Source organism: Dermacentor albipictus, chromosome 2, assembly GCF_038994185.2.
Source record: "Dermacentor albipictus isolate Rhodes 1998 colony chromosome 2, USDA_Dalb.pri_finalv2, whole genome shotgun sequence".
In the NCBI taxonomy this organism is placed as follows: domain Eukaryota; kingdom Metazoa; phylum Arthropoda; class Arachnida; order Ixodida; family Ixodidae; genus Dermacentor; species Dermacentor albipictus.
Window position 1 is genome coordinate 106957113 of NC_091822.1, and position 12720 is coordinate 106969832.

At 48.8% G+C, this 12720-nt stretch overlaps 1 protein-coding gene across 6 annotated transcripts in view; it reads left to right on the forward strand.

The window, feature by feature from the left end:
* The window catches only part of LOC135914901 (kazrin-like), a 217267-nt gene that overhangs the window by 81666 nt on the left and 122881 nt on the right, over nt 1–12720 (forward strand). The window lies entirely within an intron of this gene.

The following is a 12720-nucleotide window of genomic DNA, read 5'->3' on the forward strand; positions in this document are numbered from 1 at the left end:
TGGCCGAAAGTCCTGGCTCTGGCGGGCCAAAAGATAGTGTTCGCATCTTGAGAACTTTCGGACGCCGGAGGCGTATTGAAACAGTTTCTTTATAATATCATGTTTCTCTTTCTCTCTTTGTTTGCCATCCTGGGCTTCATTCTTAATACGTTTCGCCTGTTCCTTGTTCTTTCTTCTTTCGCGAAGGATAATGTTGTCTGCCTTTCAGGCTCGGATAAGGAAACTCGTTCGAGGCACCGACGTGGGCTCTCAAAGTTATTACTCCGTCAGCGTCAGGACATAATGCGCCTTGATGGAGTATGTACCACGAGCAGAGACGCGGCGTTCTTCCTGAGCCGGTGTGGCTGGTATAGTAGGAGATGGGACACAATTTTTTTCGCCTTGAATGAACGCAGCGGTAGATGACGAAACGAAAGTGCGTAAACAGATATTTGTTACGGTGTGTCAAACCTACGCTGGCGTTTCACAAAAGTTGTATGGAAAAAGCTCCAGAGCAGCAGCTCTCGACCACAACTGAAACACAGCCGGTCTTCGTCGTCTTCCTTTTGGTATCACCGAGAGGAATACGCCGTGACAATACGTTCCGGTTTGCAAAAGATGTCTAAAACCTGGTCGTACTATGCACACGAAATCAGGACACGTTAAAGCGAGGTGAAACAACTACAAGTCGGGCAGACAGGAAAAGATTCGTTTTTGAGACGGGCGCGATACAGAAACGAGGACTCTATATATGCCAGAAAAGACAAGGACGAAGCGCTGCGTTCCTCTCATTTCTCCCACGATGTCCTTGTTACTTTATAGCCGTCCTGAAAATTGATTTTGGCTAGAACTTGGAGTAATCCACCCATTTCTTGGCCAATCCCCCATAGTGAGTATGAGTGACATGCTAGGTATAGGCAACAACATCTGTCGCGCCTGTCTCAGAACGAAAGCGAAGTTGTCGTTGCGCTCATGGAAAGCAAACATTGAGCCATTGAAGCGGTTGACGTCGGCGTAATGGAAAGGACGGACGGACGGATGGACGAAGCAAATCCATTTTTGAGCTTCCAACTGCTGCCGCAGGGAAATCCCATCAACCGGTCTGATCCATATCTTCAGACTCACTTAAGCTCCGATTCGCTGGCAGTCACGCAGCTTTCGACTGACCTCAGTTCGCTCAGACACGTGCCCATTCGTACTCATTCCGACAAACCCAAACTCGCAAAATTGCCGAACCGATTCGGGCTGACTCGCGCTCGAGCTCGTATGCACACCTACACGGCGCTGTATCTTGCTCACACTCGGACTCACGGGCGCCTCCTGAATCAGGCTGAGACCGAGTGAGCCTGCACATCGGTGAGTTCGCTTACCCACGCTTACTCGGAGGGTCGCGCAACAGGGTGGACACCGAAGTCCGGCCTAAGTGAAAAATTTCACCGCTATAGGAGCATGCGTGGCGCCAATTCGTGGTTACTTCCCCGTCGACTCTACGAACTAAGAAATGTTCTATAGCCAAACAACGTAGCAGAAAACATAAATATGGTCTGCCAGCCGCTTCGCATATCATTCACGTTAGTTTGCTTCTCATGTCCTTAATTTGTTATATTTAAATGTATGTTAAGGTGACTCTTAACTATAGAAAAGAAACTTGAGAGTAAACTAAAGCCTCATAGCAGAGAGCGATGGAACGAAAAAATGGTAGGTGTAACGTTAATAGATAACAAAATGTCAGTATGGATTAGACGGAGAGCGTACGTTGCTCTTAATCTAGTTGCGACTAGATTGAGGGCGGGGGCGGGGGGAGGGATGCACATTGTAAAGAGTGTTGTGTTAGAGTGCAGGGCAGATCACCGGTGATATATTACAACAGCAGAATGGGGGGCCAGGGGAGAGACAGCCGAAGATGGCAGTTAATTACGTGGTGTTGCGAGATTACGAAATTTGCATGCGTAGGATGGAATTGGCTAATGCAAGATAGGGGTAATTGGAGATCGCTTGGAGAGGTCATAGTGTTCCAGTCAACATGAAATGCGCTGCTCGCCGTGGCAGCATGTGATCATAGTTGTGATGACGGTGATTATAATTGCATGATGTGGTTCATGTCGGCTGCTTCTCTGTCATGTACGAGGTGTGTTTTTATTAGTAGGTGTCAGCCCCCTTCCTGCGCCCCTCTACCCCTTCTTTTGTGACTCGTATACGTATTTACATCCGTTTACAAGTATTTAAATACTTGTATTGCATTTTGCATCTGCAAGAAAAAGACGAAAGAAAATAGACAAGGCAGGGATGTGTTAACCAGAACGAGAAATTTTGTTTTGCTACTCTACACTGGGTATGGGGTAGGGGGTAGCGGAAAGGTAGAAAAAAAAAAGCAGGAAGGTTGACAGCGCGGACACGTGATCACAGCCTGCCAGGATCACGGCTCGCTATTACTGCATACGATCACGTACTGCAATATGAACGCCAATCAGAAGAGTCGTGAAGCGGAACGAGCAGAGTTCAGACTATATATATATATTCCGATTCGTATTACAGGCGTCACACCTTGCGAAATGTCACGTAAGTTTTTGATTACGAAAGCCGCGGCGAGCGAAGTCATTTACGCGAAACCCGCCGCCGTTCCCTAATGGCAGAACCGTTCGCCAGCGGAAAATGTCTTTCGCTGGTCGGTGAAATGAGGGCCCGCCTTACGCCCAGTGCCCCCCCCCCCCCCCATCTCCCTCCGAGAATTTCTTGCTATGCCCGACGGGATTCGCGCAGTCACGTCAAGGCGACGGGTGATGTCACACATTCCTGGACGCGATGAGCCGCACTAAATAAGCCCGACCGGCCCGGGGCGCGTATTATAAGGAACCAATCTGAAAAAAATAATCCACCGCTGCGCGCTCTTGAGACGAGGATAACGTCGCCGTGATTTGTTTCAGTGTTACCCAACCCACGGATCGCACTGCTTTCAAGCAGGCCATTATACTACAGGCGGTGAGTGGCTGTGGAAGGGCAAGTCGGCCCGCAGCTTGTGGCTCATACGACGTATACGCGCCAGCTGTGCACATTGTAAGAGGGGACAAATGAAAATTGACAGCTATTCTTTAATCGTGGCGCATACGCACAAAAACCAGATGTCACGTTGAACAAGTCTTATCTTCTTTTTCTTGTAACACTTCCGGAGTTTTTGTGCATTTTCTTGAGGTCTCAGAGGATAGGAGTAAACGGGGCTCCTACAAGTACCAATATCGACTTTATTTCATCTAATGAAAATGGTGATATTAATAATAAGAAATAAAAAATAAAAATGTAATAAGTTCAAGAACTAATCTTCCACCTCTGAGCCGGCGGCTGGAATACATAGGTCAGTCATTCGTTACTGCACGTGCCTATAGTTATAGAAGTTCTTTAGTGCAGATGGACCTCCGTATAAACAGTCCTTTAAAACAGATGCCAATTTTCACCACTCTAATGAGCACGCAGGGAAAAAAATGGCGAATGGGACAGTAAAGTTTTTAAACCTAAAGGAGAGGCAGACGTCACAGGAATACCAGACCGTATCGGCGCCGGCTTTCTTTTGTTTCCGGAGGATAAATTATAGGCGACTCGTCTTGCATGCTAACTTGCGGCGTAATTCTGCAATTGCAGCGGATACAGAAAAACAGATACACGCACGGCCGGCTCGCATCTCCACCTCTCTAATCGTCTCGATCATTCGCCGGCCTCTCACCAGCGGGGATTGGGGGTGAGGGCGGGGAGGGGGGGGGGAGTGAGAAGGAGAAGGTGCACATCGTTCGCACGCGATGCTTTCTTTTCTTTTTTTTTCTCGCGCCCGTTTCCGCTGCGACTTCAGCAATGTGCCCGACGATGTGAGCTCCGCGATTCTCGTTCCAAGCCGTTGCGATTCCCACGCAGGTTTCGAGTATCCCCGATGGGAACGCACCCTGAAATCCCGCCGGCGTTAACAGGCTGCCGCAAAGTGTTTCCCGGTGTATGTCGGGGCGCCAGGTGGCAGCGCGGGTGTGTGTGCAAAGGGCGCCGGTTGCCCTGGCGAGGGCCAAAGCAGACGGCTTTGTTCCCGCGGTCGTACGACTGGCAGCGAATGATGCGCGCCCGATCAGAGGCTGAAGAATGGTTTACAACGATAACGCTTACGCGTATATGTTGAACGCAGTGGCGAAGGCAGAAAGTTCAAGCCCGACCTCAGCTTTGTTCAGGTTATAGCTTTAATCTGAAATTATGCGCCAACGCACGCATACATAGAGGAGGACAGCGTAGGCAGGTGAGTACTAACGAATGAAAAAAGAATAAAGCTAGCAACTGACCATTCGTGTCCCTTCTCATCACGTCGTCATGGAGGTCTCATATTATGCATTCTGCAAAGAAACGCCAACACACGCGAACTGTCAACTTTACAATTTTGCAATGTTTTACTCAAACTCGCCTGTCTTGGCATGTGTGTGTGTGTGTGTGTGTGTGTGTGTGTGTGTGTGTGTGTGTGTGTGTGTGTGTGCGTGTGTGTGTGTGTGTGTGTGTGTGTGCGTGTGCGTGTGTGTGCGTGTGTGTGTGTGTGTGTGTGTGTGTGTGTGTGTGTGTGTGTGTGTGTGACGCTTAGTCAGTTTTGTTGCGATATCTTACTCTGCCATTCCTCACATTTCCTCAACGCTTTATGTGATCTCCTACCATGTGGCGTAGCAGACATGAGCGCGACGATATAGGCTAACTTCCCTGCAACAGCGAACTCTCCCCTGTGTTCAACCTACACTGAAACCGATGACCGATAGCAGTGCTCCTTTATCTTGCTGATGTCAGACCGGCATCGCCCCACGTGAGGCCTACTTAGCGCACTGTTTTCTGTGCTACTCTGACCATCTATGCATAGGCCCTCTGTGCAGAATTGAGCAGAACATTGTTGTGGCCACCCCGATATTAACGGTACCTCTCAATAACTCCGGTCTTTACTGAGAAACCGTGATGGCTAAGTCCACCTTGGCTCCGGGAGTTCGTGGATTCAGGCAGCGTTGCTGCGGTTCACCTTTTTTGGTACAACTGGTTCGCAAGCTTTCCCAGGCAAAGTGCTGGACTTTCTTCAAGGGCGAACCGCTAAAATCTCTCGACGTATTGAGGCTCGCGAGCACAAACAACTTATTAAGCTTATCGTGGCCTGTAATCATCCGCGGGCCCCGAGTTAATGATGTGCTACGATTTTCTGTTGATCGAGCTCGCTTAGAACGATTCCCCACCTAACGATGCGAGCACGGAAGACAGCGACAAAGAGAAACACAGATTCAGTGCTGTTTAAAACTCCTCTTACTAATCAGCCTGTCAAGACAGAATCAGTATTCCGGAAGGAAGACAAATGTTTAACGTCGACACCAGCAGAGATCTGTCTTTTGTCGAAGGCCCCGGATAACGTTTGCTTTTACTCTGATTCCCAGTTAGAGAATACTCTCGCGCGTCTCGCGCGTTCTTTGTGAACCGTGGAAGTCTCCAAAGTATAAATTTGGCAGCGCTTCCGCGGTCCTTTCGTCCTCAGTTCTTGCGATCGCTGTCGCCCGGGCGCCTCGTCCGAATATTGAACGCGATACTGAGACAAAATTAGTATCGCAGAATGAGAGAAGCAGCGTGGGCAAGAGAGAAGTCATTAGCATGCTTCTTCCGGGGATCTTGAGCTAGGTCTCATTTTCTTTTTCTCTCCGTCTTTCTTTGTTTTTCACGGAAGTTTGATAAACGACTTCGCATGCACTGCAACTGTCGGGACCGCGGTGTGTGTGTGTTCGCAGAAGCGAAACCGCCGGGAAATTGTAAAGCGCCGGCGCGATTCACAAGAACCACGTAAACCCTGGTGATGGATCTCCGCTTACTAACGGTGTCGTTCCGTTCTTTTCCGGCACAGTTTTAACGAGCACTTATGTTTCGGTGAGTACAATGACGTTGATATACCTGAAGGTATAGGAGAAAGAAAATGAGATGCTATATGGGAAGCTTTTGCCACACGATGAACTGAGAACGGCGAAAACGAAGACGAAGAACAAGCGAAGCGGCTTTGCGAAGATTGCGGTGCCCGTAATCGAAAGAACGAAAGAAAATAAAGAAAAGGAAAAGGAGAAAGATGGAACGGAAGGAAGAAGCGTGACGGGAACCCGGACGATCTCGCCTCTTGCATAACTGAAGGCGCCCGTACATAACTGAGAGGGCAGCAGCGGCCCTACCGTCGTCTAAATCTCGTTAGCCTGCGCATGACGATGCCGTCCCACAAATTTTACGGCCACTAAAATCTTCTCTTTTCCCTTCGCTGTAAAGTGTCCGAAAATTGACCAGGCACCATATATATATATTTATATATGTATAATGACATCATGAGAAGCCAACAAAGTAACCGAGGACAACATAGGGAAAATTACTTGTACTTAATAATTGAATTAAAGTGATGATAAATTAACAGCAATGAAAGTGGATGAAAATACAACTTGCCGCAGGTGGGAACGATCCCACGTCTTCGCATTACGCGTGCGATGCTATATACATATATAGATATATATATAAAGTGCGTACGAAGATGGCGACAGCACCTGTCTCTTAGATGACATCAGTTTGCTTTCTGCTCGTTATCGCGGCTGAAATGAAATGGAAGAAAAGTGCGGAATGAAGTGCTGCTATAAGGGTAGAGAGAGTTGCCGTTTTCACGTTCAATCTGAACGATAAAAAAGGGAGAAAAAAAAGGGGGGGGGGGGCTTGTGGTGTCTTTAATCACCGCATGCAGGGTGTGATATCCAGACATCGACAGATCATAATTCGAATGCGCACAGCAAATACCTCAAGCGGTAATTTAGCAAGCCAGTATTTCATCGCCAACTACAAGATAAATAAAAAGTCAACCTCCGTCCGTCCGTCCATACGTCCGTGCGTGCGTGCGTTCATTCAGACACTGATGCAGTACGGCCCCATGTGACAGTTGGAGTCATGTGTGCATGCAAGGCTGACATTTCTTTCATGCGCTTCAATTACGACTGCAGTTCGTCGACCGCTGAGATCGGCCGAGAAATATCCCTCGCTAACCTCCCCCGCTCCTTCCTTTTCCCGACTTAAACGCATGAGCAATATGCCCCTTCAATGCTAATCATGATCTCGACGCGATATTACACTAATGTCAGTACATACTTGCACGTACACCTTCTTTTGTTTTTCCGTTTGCTTCACTGCTGTGCAGTAATCCGCCTCAGGCCAAGCTTTCGGCCTTTCGCCGTGGATTGGCGTCCTCGATCTCTCGATAGGCCTCTGTTGCTAGTGCCTCAGTTCTTTCAGCATTTGGAGTCACAGGGACGCTCCCGCTACTCACAACGAGATTATTAAATTCTTCTACATGTCTAGAAGAGTCTTTCCACCACCTCACCCTAAGTTGAATAGGGCGCAAGCCGTTTCGCTTAGACTTTTACAGACCAGCACATATCCGTGTCGGTCCGTTCTCCACGAGGCTTACCCCGACGTGTATCACGACGACGCCTGCCCGTCCTGTGGACAGACCTCCACTCTAGCGCACATGCTCTGGGAGTGCGGGTCGACATACCCCAAGTTCATCAAGGATGCGTGGGGCTCGCTTCTGCGTAGTCCCGCTCTAGAAAAGCAAATCCTGGCTGTCCGGCGTGCCCGCGACCGGGTCGGTGGGCTAGACCTGTCGGTCCCAACGTGGGACTAGACGGGTGCGCGACGAGTTCGCGTCCTCGCCGGACCTGCAATAAAGTTTCTTTACTCACTCACTCACTCACTCACTCACTCACTCACTCACTCACTCACTCACTCACTCACTCACTCACTCACTCACTCACTCACTCAACTCACTCACTCAACTCACTCACTCACTCACTCACTCACTCACTCACTCACTCACTCACTCACTCACTCACTCACTCACTCACTCACTACTCACTCACTCACTCACTCACTCACTCACTCACTCACTCACTCACTCACTCACTCACTCACTCACTCACTCACTCACTCACTCACTCACTCACACGAACGCGATCCTTGCGCCGCAAATGATAACTCTCTAACACAATGTGCAGCTGGTCAGGTCCTCTGCAATAAAAACAAACAAACGAATGGACACGTACAAATGAATACGTGCGGATGGCACGTAAAATGATACTATTGCTGATACTATAAACTGATACTATTGCTAGACTTTTTTTGCCGCAATGTCCCGCTCCGTGGTGCGCGTAGGGCACTCTGTCGAGGAGAGGCGACAAAGTTTGGGGAGACCGCATTTAAGAAGAGTATATACCTCCCTCCACGTTGGCCGACGCTGCATCAGGCGTCGGTGTGGGCCACAAGAGGCCTCCCGAAACGGAGCCAGTTCTCCTCTTTGGTGCATATGCCTGTAGCCTTTGCTTGCAGCGTCTATACTATTTCCGCCGCTCTGTTTATATCGCCATATTTCTCGGCTCTCGGGGAAACGAAAACGTAAAAAAAAGAAAAGAAAGAGAGTGAAAATACGAACAGAAGGAAAGAAAGAAAAGAAAACATAAAGACAGCGCGCTTCTTATGCGACAGCGCGAGAGTCGCGTGGAGCTGCACGCCTTCGTCGCTGTACGGCTGCCTGCATTCTCGCATACTTTTCTGTCTCCTCACACGGCGGCCTATTTATAGAGGAAAAGGCTTCCTCCGAGCTGTATGGGAGAGCCGCGAGTGAAGCACTATAACCCTGAGATGAAGGCGCGGTGTATTTTCGTCGCTCCTGTTTCCTTTCAGGAGCGTCGGTCGGTTTACTGGGGAAAGGCGAAGCGTGACACGAGACTGCAAGCTTTCTATCAAAAAAAAAAAAAAGCAAGCTGATTAGCCGGCGCATCTTGCTACTCTCCAGGGAAATTGAAACGGCTGGGAACAAATTAAATAGAGGAAGGCGGGTTGAAGGCACAAAAAAAAAAGACGCACGCAGACCTAATTCAATGTAGCAAATTGAACGACGCGAAGCTTCGGTAAGCTTAGGTAAGTGGTTAGGTAGCTTAGGTAAGTGGTTATAATAACGCTTAGGTAAGTGGTTATAATAACGCGGTTATAATAGTGGTTATAATAAGCTTAGGTAAGTGGTTATAATAACGAATAGTGGAAGAACCGGCTCGTCGCCTGTAGGGCTAGCTGCGGGCGTCAATATGACAAAGGCCATGCATGACGGTTTTCGAGGGAAGAATTAATCTTGTCGAGCGGTTTATGCAAGTGGATGTACGCCACATTTCTGAACACGTTTAAGGCTTCGTACCGCTTGTGCCACAAGGACGCATCCATTTCGGGAGATCGGCCGAGAATGAGCGCATCTACCCAGCGACCCAAGATGTCTTGGAGCGGACACGAGCCAGCAGCAAAAGTTGCCTGTTCGGGAACATACCTAATCGGCCAAGTTGCCTGTACTCGGCAAGGCAGTAGTAGCCAACGCAATAACCAGTGACTCAAGTTGTCTCTATATAGATATATATCCACTAACATATCCGGCAAGGAAACAACGATGAAATACAGAACATCTGCTAATGTTCAAATAAAGTTTCGCTTTTAAAACGAAACAAAAAGATAAAAAGGTGCGCTGGCTCTGTGATCTTACCAACAGCAGAGTTAGTGCCCTTGGCGATGAAGGAAAATAATTTTGGTAAACCTTGACGGTTCATGCAAGATAGATAGATAGATAGATAGATAGAGAGAGAGAGAGAGAGATCTGAATGAGATAAAGCTGGTCACAGTTCAGACAGAAGATATATTTATTTAATATATATTTAAAAACAAAAACAAGATGTTCATGGGATTGCGCATTTTCGATGGCCATCTCTAGAGACCCAGCACCCGCGTGGAAGTCAGTGGCCTCGGTCAAGCTTTTCATGTTCGTTTAATATCCTCGTCGACGTCTCTGTACATCGGGCACTTAAGCAAGATGTGATCTAGGAACTCCACAAGGCCGTGGTTGTCTCAGCATGCACATCTGGCCGTTGCGAAAAATTATGACTGTTCGTGTACGCGATTAATTAAGCAACAACAACAACAAAAGTTTGTTCACACTGGTAAACCAGGCTTTGAAAACTTAATTTCGCTCACTTAGCAGAGAAATTCGTTGGTTACCGTTGGAGAAAACGAATTGCCAATCTTTTATTTCCTAAATTTCGTGCTGTGACTTCAGCATCACTTCGACATGGAAGTGCGACGTCATGGATTTCAGAGCATTGTCATCTAATTTTCGCCGTTTTCAAGTAGGAACAAGTTGTTGGATATGACGATAGGTTCCGTCGCGGCTTTCTTCAGGATGCAGTGCATAGCCTTTCTTTACTGATACATAAGTAAGTGGAGCTCAATGGAAGCTATCAAAATTCATGACATTCACAGGGAGCTGACGCGAAAATGGTCCGTGTCTTCTTACCAAGACCGCATCTGATGTTCGTTGCGCCCCTCGATACGCCGCACTCCCTTCTCTCCCCTGCTCTTCTCTTCTCATATACTATCCATACTTGTCCACGTTTTGGAGGCGTCACGTAAAAAAGAAACAAAGGAGAGGATGCAGGTGGTTTCACGCTTCACATTTTTATCGTTGTTACGAAAAGGAACTCTGGGTGGGGCGACCATGCTTAAGTTCAGAACGAAACGTAAGTTAGTACAACAACCTCTAAACTTATTCTTCTTGGTTGATCTCTCGCGGTGCATGGGTAAGTGCCAGTTGGGCAGAGGAACAACAACAACCATAGTAGCTGCGATAGCTCATCTACATAAGCCGCGCCGTTTTTTTCGTCATTGCCGAGGTCCCGCGTTGTACTTGCACTCGTTCTGTCTTTTCTTTATGCATCACTTTTCGTGCGAGAAGATCTGTGTAGAACGGAAAGTATATGTAGAACGGAAAGAGTGGAAGGAGCAGGGTCTCTCGCCTCCCACTGATCGCGCTGTTTCCGTGACATTGTCGCAAAGTGTGGGTTAGCTCGCGGTAAAATACGGAATGTGTGCTGATGACAAACAGTAGCATGTGCTGCTCCGTGTCTCTTTGTGTGTCTCTTCCCAGTTGGTGTCGGTTTCGTCTCCGTTACATTGTGCCCTGCGCAGCACCGGAATGGTCAACTCAGTGGCTTCCACTCACAATTTCTCTCGGCATTTTGAAAGAGACGCCAAAATGTTCGCCTGAATCAGCCTCGATAGGCTTCAGACTTCCTCACACCTTCGTATGCAAGAACTTTATACTGCCGTTCTTCTTACATAGCAGCAACAAGCAGTGTGGTTACAATCTTTTCTTTTATGCCTGCTTTTCCAAACTTCGGCTGTTTACTTAATTCGTTGAGCGCCTTTCTCGGAGCTCGCTTCATTTATCGTATAGCAAGAACTGGGATGCTTTCGTCATTCCCTTTCATTCGCAATGTACGTGCTCTTGAGCCGATGGCTTCAGGGACTCGATCGGTTTGCTCGTAAGAACGGCACTATTGCCGAGATATGACAAGGTAGAACGATCTTGAGGTTTCGGAAATAGTGGTTAACCCATAACGAATGAATCGCAAAAAAAAGACAGCGAAAATATTTCGCTCGGCTCCTCGATCTTATTCGACGACGAACGCTCGAGAAATCCTCGCAAAGAACTACGGACATGTTTGCGTTAAAGCGAAACGGTTCGTGCTTGGAAATCGGAGCGCTGTGTTCACAGACGGGCTCGACAATCTCATTAAAGTTTCCCGGCAGCATGAAACGGGAAGGGAGATGTGCGGTAATAAAGAACGTCGTGATCAGAAACCTCTCATTTCAGACAAGATTCCTTTTTTAAACTTGGTGCGCGGGCGGAAGTCAAATTATTCACCTAATACCGAAGCACCGAAGCAAGACATTTTCTGTGATCCGATGCCGCCCTCCGCACAAAAGCCCTTCCTGAATAAGACTTCGCCGCACCGGGCCGCTAGCACGCTTTCCCTTCGCGTTCACCAAATATCTACGCGCTCTCCTTCCGACAGGCTGAGACCGTGGTGTGCTGCTCACGTATATATAGAGTGAGTGATACGGCATACTGGCAGGGCTGCACTCGCAATGTATACGCAACCGTAGCAGAGTCTCCGCGCTGCTGTAGCCGGTCTCTCCGACGGCGCTGTAAGCACACAGGCCTTGGGCAGACCTTGAACCCTCGTTTGACGGGAGCTGACGCGCGCGCATAAGCTCGTCTTGCAAGGTCGCAGAACGTGCGTGCGGGTACAGAGTGGCATACTTACACGCACCGAAAGAACACACACATGCACCTACACGCAGGCAAACTACACGCGTGCATAGAGAGAGAGAGAGAGAGAGAGCACTCAGACAGGCGCGCACGCACGACAAATATCACGCGCACACATACACTGGCTCCGCGTACGCGCAGAAGCCCATCACGCTTGCGCTGCTATGACCCACCCGCTCTCTCTACAGCGATGTGCTTTTCTTTGGCGTGCGGCACACATTTACGCCAAGACTTCGCGCGAAAGCCGAAAAGGCTAGCGCCTCGAACCACGCGGGCGCCTTATAAGCGTGCCAGGTCTTCGCCCCCCCCCCCCCACACACACTTTTTTTCCCCCATCACTTGCTCGGCTTCATTCTTTCCCTTCACGCCTGGTTCCTGGATTCCTCGGCGGCGGCGGTCGTCTCCGTTGCACAATCGAGCAGAACCTGTTTGAGAAAGCGGCGACCAAGCCAGGCCGCATGGCCGGCCAAGCCTCCTCACCGGCGGACGCGACGCGCGAGCCTCCGGGAGATGCCAGGACCAGAAGTGTGCACCCCGGC